We start from the raw sequence: 12,000 nt of genomic DNA, 5'->3' as shown, positions 1-12,000 counted from the left end.
TTAAAAAACCTCAAATACGAAACTTAGCACGTAATATCAAGAATATGACTATATGTTTTTGATTCTAACCATTTAAACATATAATACATACCAAATACTGTTGTGTGCAATGTTTCATGCAAAACAAACCATGTTTCAAGTATATGACTATTGTTTTCGAATCAAAACATTTCAACACAATAATATATACTAAGTAGTGTTATGTACCAAGTGTTATGCAAAACAAAACATGGTTTGAAACATTTAATGCGAGAATGTGCCAAAAACGCTTGAAAACCTCAATGACGCAACCTTGCACATAATTTCATGCATATGACTAGTAGTTTTGTGATTCACCTTTTCAATACAATAATATATACCAAATAGCATCGTGTGCAATATTTTGTGGCAAACAAACCATGTGTGAACCACATTATGAGAGAAAGTGCATAAGACGCTAAAAAAACCTCAAATATGCAACTTAGCACGTAATATAAAGCATATGACTATAAAACTTGGATTTTAACCATTTCAGCACAATAATATATACCAAATAGTGTTTAGTGCCATGTTTCATGTAAAACAAACAAAGTTTGAAACACTTTATGCGCGAAAGTGCCAAAAACGCTTAAAAAACCTTTAAAAAGAAACTTAGCAAGTAATTTGAAGCATATAGCTATTTTTTTGGATTCAAACCATTTCAAAAATATATACCAAAAAGTGTCGTATGCCAAGTTTCGTGGCAAACAAACCAAGTTTGAACCATTTTATGCTTGAAAGTACAAAAAAACGCATAAAAAACATTTTAAAAAAGCACAAAAACGCAACTTAACACGTAATTTCTAGCATATGACTATTGGTTTCGATTCTAACCATTTCATCACAATAATATGTACCAAATAGTGTTGTCTGCCAAGTTTCATTCAAAATAAACCAAGTTTGAACCAATTTATGCGAGAAAGTGCAAAAAACTTTTAAAAAACCTCAATGATGTAACTTAGCTTGTAATTTCTTGCATATGACTATTGATTTTGATTATCACCATTTCAACACAATAATATATACAAAATAGTATCGTGTGCCATGTTTCGTGCCAAACAAACCAAGTTTGAACAATTTTATGCAAGAAAGTGCCAAAAATGCTTAATAAACCTCAAACACGCAAGTCAGCTCGTAATTTTAAGTATATGACTACTGTTTTTGATTTTCAGCATTTCAACACAATAATATATACCAAATACAATTTAGTGAGAATAGTTTCCCGCAAAACAAACATGGATTGAATCACTTTATGCGAGAAAGTGCCAAAAAAGCTTTAAAAACCTTAAAAAAGAAACTTAGCACGTAATTTCAAGCATATGACTATTGTTTTGGATTCTAACTATTTCAGGACAATAATAGAGTGTCGTGTGCAAAGTTTCGTGAGAGGCGAACCAAGTTTGAACATTTTTAAGCGAGAGAGTGCCAAAAACGTTTTAAAAAGCTGAAACATGCAACTTAAAACGTAATTTCAAGCATATCACTATTGTTTCCGATTGTCACCATTTCAACAAATTAATATATACCAAATAGTGTTTTGTGCCAAGTTTCATACAAAACTAACCAAGTTTATATCACTTCATGCGAGAAAGTGCCTAAAACGCTTAAAAAACCTCAAAAACGCAACTTAGCACGTAATATCTAAAATATGACTATATGTTTTTTATTCTAACCATTTCAACATATAATATATACCAAATACTGTTGTGTGCAACGTTTCATGCAAAACAAACCATGTTTGAACTAATTAATCGAGAAAGTACCAAAAGTGATTAGAAAACCTTAAAAACGTAACTTAGAACGTAATTTCAAGCATATGACTATTGTTTTCGATTCAAAACATTTCAACACAATAATATATACTAAATAGTGTTATGTGCCAAGTTTTATTCAAAACAAAACAAGGTTTGAAACATTTAATACGAGAATGTGCAAAAAACGCTTTAAAAAGCTGAAACATGCATCTTAGAACTTAATTTAAAGCATATGACTATGGTTTTCTATTGTCACCATTTCAACACAATAATATATATACCAAATATTATCGTGTGCCAAGTTCCGTGCCAAGCGAACCAACTTTGAACCACTTTAAGCAAGAAAGCGCCAAAAACGCTTTAAAAACCTGAAACATGCAACTTAGAACGTAATTTCAAGCATATGACTATTCTTTTCAATTCTATCGAGTTCATCACAATAATGTATACCAAATAGTGTTTTGTGCCAAGTTTCATACAAAACAAACCAAGTTTGAACCACTTAATGCGAGAAAGTGCCTAAAACGCTTAAAAAACCTCAAATACGGAACTTAGCACGTAATATCAAGAGTATGACTATATGTTTTTGATTCTAACCATTTCAACATATAATATATACCAATTATTGTTGTGTGCAATGTTTCATGCAAAACAAACCATGTCTGAACTAATTATTCGAGAAAGTTCCAAAACTGATTAAAAAACCTCAAAAATGTAACTTAGAACGTAATTTCAAGCATATAACTATTGTTTTCGATTCAAAACATTTCAACACAATAATATATACTAAATAGTGTTATGTGCCAAGTTTTATGCAAAACAAAACAAGGTTTGAAACATTTAATGCGAGAATGTGCCAAAAACGCTTAAACACCTCAATGACGCAACCTAGCACGTAATATCATGCATATGACTAGTGTTTTTGTTTGTCACCTTTTTAACACAATAATATATACCAAATAGCATCGTGTGCAATGTTTTGTGGCAAACAAACCATGTCTAAACAACTTTATGAGAGAAAGTGCATAACACGCTAAAAAAACCACAAATATATAACTTAGCACGTAATATAAAGCATAGGACTATAAATTTTGGATTTTAAACATTTCAAAACAATATTATATACCAATTAGTGTTTAGTGCCAAGTTTCATGTAAAACAAACAAAGTTTAAAACACTTTATGCGCGAAAGTGCCAAAAACACTTTAAAAACCTTAAAAAAAGCAACTTAGCACGTAATTTCAAGCATATGACTATTGTTTTCCATTCTATCGCATTAAGCACAATAATATATACCAAATAGTGTTTAGTGCCAAGTTTCATACAATACAAACCACGTTTGAATCGCTTCATGCGAGAAAGTGCATAAAACGCTTAAAAAACCTCAAATACACAACTTAGCACGTAATATCAAGAATATGACTTTATGTATTTGATTCTAACCATTTCAACACTATAATATATACCAAATACTGTTGTGTGCAATGTTTCATGCAAAACAAACCATGTTTAAACTAATTAATTGAGAAAGTGCCAAAAATGATTAAAAAAACTCAAAAACGTAACTTGGAACGTAATTTCTACCATATGACTATTGGTTTCGATGCTAACTATTTCATCACAATAATATGTACCAAATAGTGTTGTGTGCCATGTTGCATGCAAAATAAACCAAGTTTGAACCACTTTATATGAGAAAGTGCGAAAAACTTTTAAAAAACCTCAATGACGCAACTTAGCATGTAATTTCAAGCATTTGACTATTTTTTCGATTGTCACCTTTTCAACACAATAATATATACCAAATAGTATCGTGTGCTAAGTGTCGTGCCAAGTGATAACTTCGAATTACTTTAAGCAAGAAAGCGCCAAACACTATTTACAAACCTGAAACATGCAACTTAGAACGTAGTTTCAAGCATATGGCTATTGTTTTCAATTCTATAGAGTTCAGCACAATAATATATACCAAATAGTGTTTTGTGCCAAGTTTCATACCAAACTAACCAAGTTTGAACCACTTCATGCGAGAAAGTGCCTAAAACGCTTAAAAAACCTCAAATACGCAACTTAGCACGTATTATCAAGAATATGACTATATGTTTTTTATTCTAACTATTTCAACGTATAATATATACCAAATCTGTTGTGTGCAATGTTTCATGCAAAATAAACCATGTTTGAACTAATTAATCGAGAAAGTGCCAAAAGTGATTAAAAAACCTCAAAAACGTAACTTAGAACGTAATTTCAAGCATATGATTATTGTTTTCGATTCAAAACATTTCCACACAATAATATATACTAAATAGTGTTATGTGCCATGTTTTATGCAAAACAAAACAAGGTTGAAACATTTAATGCGAGAATGTGCTAAAAACACATAAAAACGTCAATGACGTAACCTTGCACGTAATTTCATGCATATGACTAGTAGTTTCGTTTGTAACCTTTTCAACACAATAATATATACCAAATAGCATCGTGTGAAAATTTTTGTGGCAAACAAACCATGTGTGAACCACATTATGAGAGAAAGTGTATAATACGCTAAAAAAACCTCAAATATGCAACGTAGCACGAAATATAAAGCATATGACTATAAATCTTTGATTTTAACCATTTCAACACAATAATATATACCAAGTAGTGTTAAAGGCAAAGTTTCATGTAAAATAAACAAAGTTTGAAACACTTTATGCGCGAAAGTGCCAAAAACGCTTAAAAAACCTTAAAAAAGCAACTTCGCACGTAATTTCAAGCATATACCTACTTTTTTGGATTCAAAGCATTTCAAAAATATATACCAAAAAGTGTCGTATGCCAAGTTTCGTGGCAAACAAACCAAGTTTGAACCATTTTATGCGTGAAAGTACAAAAAAACGCATAAAAAACGTTTAAAAAATGCTCAAAAACGCAACTTAACACGTAATTTCTAGCATATGACTATTGGTTTTGATTCTAACCATTTCATCACAATAATATGTACCAAATAGTGTTGTCTGCCAAGTTTCATGCAAAATAAACCAAGTTTGAACCACTTTATGCGAGAAAGTGCAAAAAACTTTTGAAAAACCTCAATGACGCAACTTAGCACGTAATTTCAAGCATATGACAATTGTTTTCGATTGTCCGCATTTCAACACAATAATATATACCAAATAGTATCGTGAGCCAAGTTTCGTGCCAAACAAACCAAGTTTGAACCATTTTATGCAAGAAAGTGCCAAAAATGCTTAATAAACTTCAAACACGCAAGTTAGCTCGTAATTTATAGCATATGACCACTGTTTTTGATTTTCAACATTTTAACATAATAACATATACCAAATACAATTTAGTGAGAAAAGTTTCCTGCAAAACAAACATAGTTTGAATCACTTTATACGAGATATTTCAAGCATATGACTATTGTTTTGTATTCTAACTCTTTCAAGACAATAATAGATACCAATTCGTGTCGTGTGCTAAATTTCGTGACAAGCAAACCATGTTTGAACAACTTTAAGCGAGAAAGTGCCAAAAACGTTTTAAAAAGCTAAAACATGCAACTTAGAACGTAATTTCAAGCGTATGACTATTGTTTTCGATTGTCACCATTTCAACAGAATAATATATACCCAATAGTATCGTTTGCCAAGTTTCGTGCCAAGCGAACAAACTTCGAACCACTTTAAGCAAGAAAGCGCCAAAGACTATTTAAAAACCTAAAACATGCAACATAGAATGTAGTTTCAAGCATATGACTATTGTTTTCAATTCTATCGTGTTCAGCACAATAATATATACCAAATAGTGTTTTGTGCCAAGTTTCATACAAAACTAACCAAGTTTGAACCACTTCAAGCAAGAAAGTGCCTAAAACGCTTAAAAAACCTCAAATACGCAACTTAGCACGTAATATCAAGAATATGACTATATGTTTTTGATTCTAACCATTTCAACATATAATATATACCAAATACTGTTGTGTGCAATGTTTCATGCAAAAGAAACCATGTTTGAACTAATTAATCGAGAAAGTGCCAAAAGTGATTAAAAAACCTCAAAAACGTAACTTAGAATGTAATTTCAAGCATATGACTATTGTTTTCGATTCAAAACATTTCATCACAATAATATATACTAAATAGTGTTATGTGCCAAGTTTTATGCAAAACAAAACAATGTTTGAAACATTTAATGCGAGAATGTGCGAAAAACGCTTAAAAACCTGAATGACGCAACCTTACACGTAATTTCATGCATATTACTAGTGTTTTCGTTTGTCACCTTTTCAACACAATAATATATACCAAATAGCATCGTGTGCAATGTTTTGTGGCAAACAAACCATGTGTGAACCACATTATGAGAGAAAGTGCATAAGACGCTAAAAAAACCTCAAATATGCAACTTAGCACGTAATATAAAGCATATGACTATAAATCTTGGATTTTAACCATTTCAACACAATAATATATACCAAGTAGTGTTAAAGGCAAAGTTTCATGTAAAATAAACAAAGTTTGAAACACTTTATGCGTGAAAGTGCCAAAAACGCTTAAAAAACCTTAAAAAAGCAACTTCGCACGTAATTTCAAGCATATAGCTATTTTTTTGGTTTCAAAGCATTTCAAAAATATATACCAAAAAGTGTCGTATGCCAAGTTTCGTGGCAAACAAACCATGTTTGAACCATTTTATGCGTGAAAGTACAAAAAAACGCATAAAAAACATTTAAAAAATGCTCAAAAACGCAACTTAACACGTAATTTCTAGCATATGACTATTAGTTTTGATTCTAACCATTTCATCACAATAATATGTACCAAATAGTGTTGTCTGCCAAGTTTCATGCAAAATAAACCAAGTTTGAACCACTTTATGCGAGAAAGTGCAAAAAACTTTTGAAAAACCTCAATGACGCAACTTAGCACGTAATTTCAAGCATATGACAATTGTTTTCGATTGTCCGCATTTCAACACAATAATATATACCAAATAGTATCGTGAGCCAAGTTTTGTGCCAAACAAACCAAGTTTGAACCATTTTATGCAAGAAAGTGCCAAAAATGCTTAATAAACCTCAAACACGGAAGTTAGCTCGTAATTTATAGCATATGACCACTGTTTTTGATTTTCAACATTTTAACATAATAACATATACCAAATACAATTTAGTGAGAAAAGTTTCCTGCAAAACAAACATTGTTTGAATCACTTTATACGAGAAATTTCAAGCATATGACTATTGTTTTGTATTCTAACTCTTTCAAGACAATAATAGATACCAATTCGTGTCGTGTGCTAAATTTCGTGACAAGCAAACCATGTTTGAACAACTTTAAGCGAGAAAGTTCCAAAAACGTTTTAAAAAGCTCAAACATGCAACTTAGAACGTAATTTCAAGCGTATGACTATTGTTTTCGATTGTCACCATTTCAACAGAATAATATATACCCAATAGTATCATTTGCCAAGTTTCGTGCCAAGCGAACAAACTTCGAACCACTTTAAGCAAGAAAGCGCCAAAGACTATTTAAAAACCTAAAACATGCAACATAGAATGTAGTTTCAAGCATATGACTATTGTTTTCAATTCTATCGAGTTCAGCACAATAATATATACCAAATAGTGTTTTGTGCCATGTTTCATACAAAACTAACCAAGTTTGAACCACTTCAAGCAAGAAAGTGCCTAAAACGCTTAAAAAACCTCAAATACGCAACTTAGCACGTAATATCAAGAATATGACTATATGTTTTTGATTCTAACCATTTCAACATATAATATATACCAAATACTGTTGTGTGCAATGTTTCATGCAAAACAAACCATGTTTGAACTAATTAATTGAGAAAGTGCCAAAAGTGATTAAAAAACCTCAAAAACGTAACTTAGAACGTAATTTCAAGCATATGACTATTGTTTTCGATTCAAAACATTTCATCACAATAATATATACTAAATAGTGTTATGTGCCAAGTTTTATGCAAAACAAAACAATGTTTGAAACATTTAATGCGAGAATGTGCGAAAAACGCTTAAAAACCTGAATGACGCAACCTTACACGTAATTTCATGCATATTACTAGTGTTTTCGTTTGTCACCTTTTCAACACAATAATATATACCAAATAGCATCGTGTGCAATGTTTTGTGGCAAACAAACCATGTGTGAACCACATTATGAGAGAAAGTGCATAAGACGCTAAAAAAACCTCAAATATGCAACTTAGCACGTAATATAAAGCATATGACTATAAATCTTGGATTTTAACCATTTCAACACAATAATATATACCAAGTAGTGTTAAAGGCAAAGTTTCATGTAAAATAAACAAAGTTTGAAACACTTTATGCGTGAAAGTGCCAAAAACGCTTAAAAAACCTTAAAAAAGCAACTTCGCACGTAATTTCAAGCATATAGCTATTTTTTTGGTTTCAAAGCATTTCAAAAATATATACCAAAAAGTGTCGTATGCCAAGTTTCGTGGCAAACAAACCATGTTTGAACCATTTTATGCGTGAAAGTACAAAAAAACGCATAAAAAACATTTAAAAAATGCTCAAAAACGCAACTTAACACGTAATTTCTAGCATATGACTATTGGTTTTGATTCTAACCATTTCATCACAATAATATGTACCAAATAGTGTTGTCTGCCAAGTTTCATGCAAAATAAACCAAGTTTGAACCACTTTATGCGAGAAAGTGCAAAAAACTTTTGAAAAACCTCAATGACGCAACTTAGCACGTAATTTCAAGCATATGACAATTGTTTTCGATTGTCCGCATTTCAACACAATAATATATACCAAATAGTATCGTGAGCCAAGTTTTGTGCCAAACAAACCAAGTTTGAACCATTTTATGCAAGAAAGTGCCAAAAATGCTTAATAAACCTCAAACACGGAAGTTAGCTCGTAATTTATAGCATATGACCACTGTTTTTGATTTTCAACATTTTAACATAATAACATATACCAAATACAATTTAGTGAGAAAAGTTTCCTGCAAAACAAACATTGTTTGAATCACTTTATACGAGAAATTTCAAGCATATGACTATTGTTTTGTATTCTAACTCTTTCAAGACAATAATAGATACCAATTCGTGTCGTGTGCTAAATTTCGTGACAAGCAAACCATGTTTGAACAACTTTAAGCGAGAAAGTGCCAAAAACGTTTTAAAAAGCTCAAACATGCAACTTAGAACGTAATTTCAAGCGTATGACTATTGTTTTCGATTGTCACCATTTGAACAGAATAATATATACCCAATAGTATCATTTGCCAAGTTTCGTGCCAAGCGAACAAACTTCGAACCACTTTAAGCAAGAAAGCGCCAAAGACTATTTAAAAACCTAAAACATGTAACATAGAATGTAGTTTCAAGCATATGACTATTGTTTTCAATTCTATCGAGTTCAGCACAATAATATATACCAAATAGTGTTTTGTGCCATGTTTCATACAAAACTAACCAAGTTTGAACCACTTCAAGCAAGAAAGTGCCTAAAACGCTTAAAAAACCTCAAATACGCAACTTAGCACGTAATATCAAGAATATGACTATATGTTTTTGATTCTAACCATTTCAACATATAATATATACCAAATACTGTTGTGTGCAATGTTTCATGCAAAACAAACCATGTTTGAACTAATTAATTGAGAAAGTGCCAAAAGTGATTAAAAAACCTCAAAAACGTAACTTAGAACGTAATTTCAAGCATATGACTATTGTTTTCGATTCAAAACATTTCATCACAATAATATATACTAAATAGTGTTATGTGCCAAGTTTTATGCAAAACAAAACAATGTTTGAAACATTTAATGCGAGAATGTGCGAAAAACGCTTAAAAACCTGAATGACGCAACCTTACACGTAATTTCATGCATATTACTAGTGTTTTCGTTTGTCACCTTTTCAACACAATAATATATACCAAATAGCATCGTGTGCAATGTTTTGTGGCAAACAAACCATGTGTGAACCACATTATGAGAGAAAGTGCATAAGACGCTAAAAAAACCTCAAATATGCAACTTAGCACGTAATATAAAGCATATGACTATAAATCTTGGATTTTAACCATTTCAACACAATAATATATACCAAGTAGTGTTAAAGGCAAAGTTTCATGTAAAATAAACAAAGTTTGAAACACTTTATGCGTGAAAGTGCCAAAAACGCTTAAAAAACCTTAAAAAAGCAACTTCGCACGTAATTTCAAGCATATAGCTATTTTTTTGGTTTCAAAGCATTTCAAAAATATATACCAAAAAGTGTCGTATGCCAAGTTTCGTGGCAAACAAACCATGTTTGAACCATTTTATGCGTGAAAGTACAAAAAAAACGCATAAAAAACATTTAAAAAATGCTCAAAAACGCAACTTAACACGTAATTTCTAGCATATGACTATTGGTTTTGATTCTAACCATTTCATCACAATAATATGTACCAAATAGTGTTGTCTGCCAAGTTTCATGCAAAATAAACCAAGTTTGAACCACTTTATGCGAGAAAGTGCAAAAAACTTTTGAAAAACCTCAATGACGCAACTTAGCACGTAATTTCAAGCATATGACAATTGTTTTCGATTGTCCGCATTTCAACACAATAATATATACCAAATAGTATCGTGAGCCAAGTTTTGTGCCAAACAAACCAAGTTTGAACCATTTTATGCAAGAAAGTGCCAAAAATGCTTAATAAACCTCAAACACGGAAGTTAGCTCGTAATTTATAGCATATGACCACTGTTTTTGATTTTCAACATTTTAACATAATAACATATACCAAATACAATTTAGTGAGAAAAGTTTCCTGCAAAACAAACATTGTTTGAATCACTTTATACGAGAAATTTCAAGCATATGACTATTGTTTTGTATTCTAACTCTTTCAAGACAATAATAGATACCAATTCGTGTCGTGTGCTAAATTTCGTGACAAGCAAACCATGTTTGAACAACTTTAAGCGAGAAAGTGCCAAAAACGTTTTAAAAAGCTCAAACATGCAACTTAGAACGTAATTTCAAGCGTATGACTATTGTTTTCGATTGTCACCATTTCAACAGAATAATATATACCCAATAGTATCATTTGCCAAGTTTCGTGCCAAGCGAACAAACTTCGAACCACTTTAAGCAAGAAAGCGCCAAAGACTATTTAAAAACCTAAAACATGCAACATAGAATGTAGTTTCAAGCATATGACTATTGTTTTCAATTCTATCGAGTTCAGCACAATAATATATACCAAATAGTGTTTTGTGCCATGTTTCATACAAAACTAACCAAGTTTGAACCACTTCAAGCAAGAAAGTGCCTAAAACGCTTAAAAAACCTCAAATACGCAACTTAGCACGTAATATCAAGAATATGACTATATGTTTTTGATTCTAACCATTTCAACATATAATATATACCAAATACTGTTGTGTGCAATGTTTCATGCAAAACAAACCATGTTTGAACTAATTAATTGAGAAAGTGCCAAAAGTGATTAAAAAACCTCAAAAACGTAACTTAGAACGTAATTTCAAGCATATGACTATTGTTTTCGATTCAAAACATTTCATCACAATAATATATACTAAATAGTGTTATGTGCCAAGTTTTATGCAAAACAAAACAATGTTTGAAACATTTAATGCGAGAATGTGCGAAAAACGCTTAAAAACCTGAATGACGCAACCTTACACGTAATTTCATGCATATTACTAGTGTTTTCGTTTGTCACCTTTTCAACACAATAATATATACCAAATAGCATCGTGTGCAATGTTTTGTGGCAAACAAACCATGTGTGAACCACATTATGAGAGAAAGTGCATAAGACGCTAAAAAAACCTCAAATATGCAACTTAGCACGTAATATAAAGCATATGACTATAAATCTTGGATTTTAACCATTTCAACACAATAATATATACCAAATAGTGTTAAGGGCCAAGTTTCATGTAAAACAAACAAAGTTTGAAACACTTTATGCGCGAAAGTGCCAAACACGCATAAAAAACCTTAACAAAGAAACTTAGCTCGTAATTTCAAGTATATGACTATTGCTTTGGATTCTAACTATTTTAAGACAATAATATATACCAAATCGTGTCGTGTGCGAAGTTTTGTGACAAGCGAACCATGTTTGAACAACTTTAATCGAAAAAGTGCAAAAAACGTTTTAAAAAGCTGAAACATGCAACTTAGAACGTAATTTAAAGCATATGAC

This window comes from Amaranthus tricolor, chromosome 10 (assembly GCF_026212465.1).
Source record: "Amaranthus tricolor cultivar Red isolate AtriRed21 chromosome 10, ASM2621246v1, whole genome shotgun sequence".
Taxonomy (NCBI): domain Eukaryota; kingdom Viridiplantae; phylum Streptophyta; class Magnoliopsida; order Caryophyllales; family Amaranthaceae; genus Amaranthus; species Amaranthus tricolor.
This window is presented reverse-complemented; position numbering follows the sequence as displayed.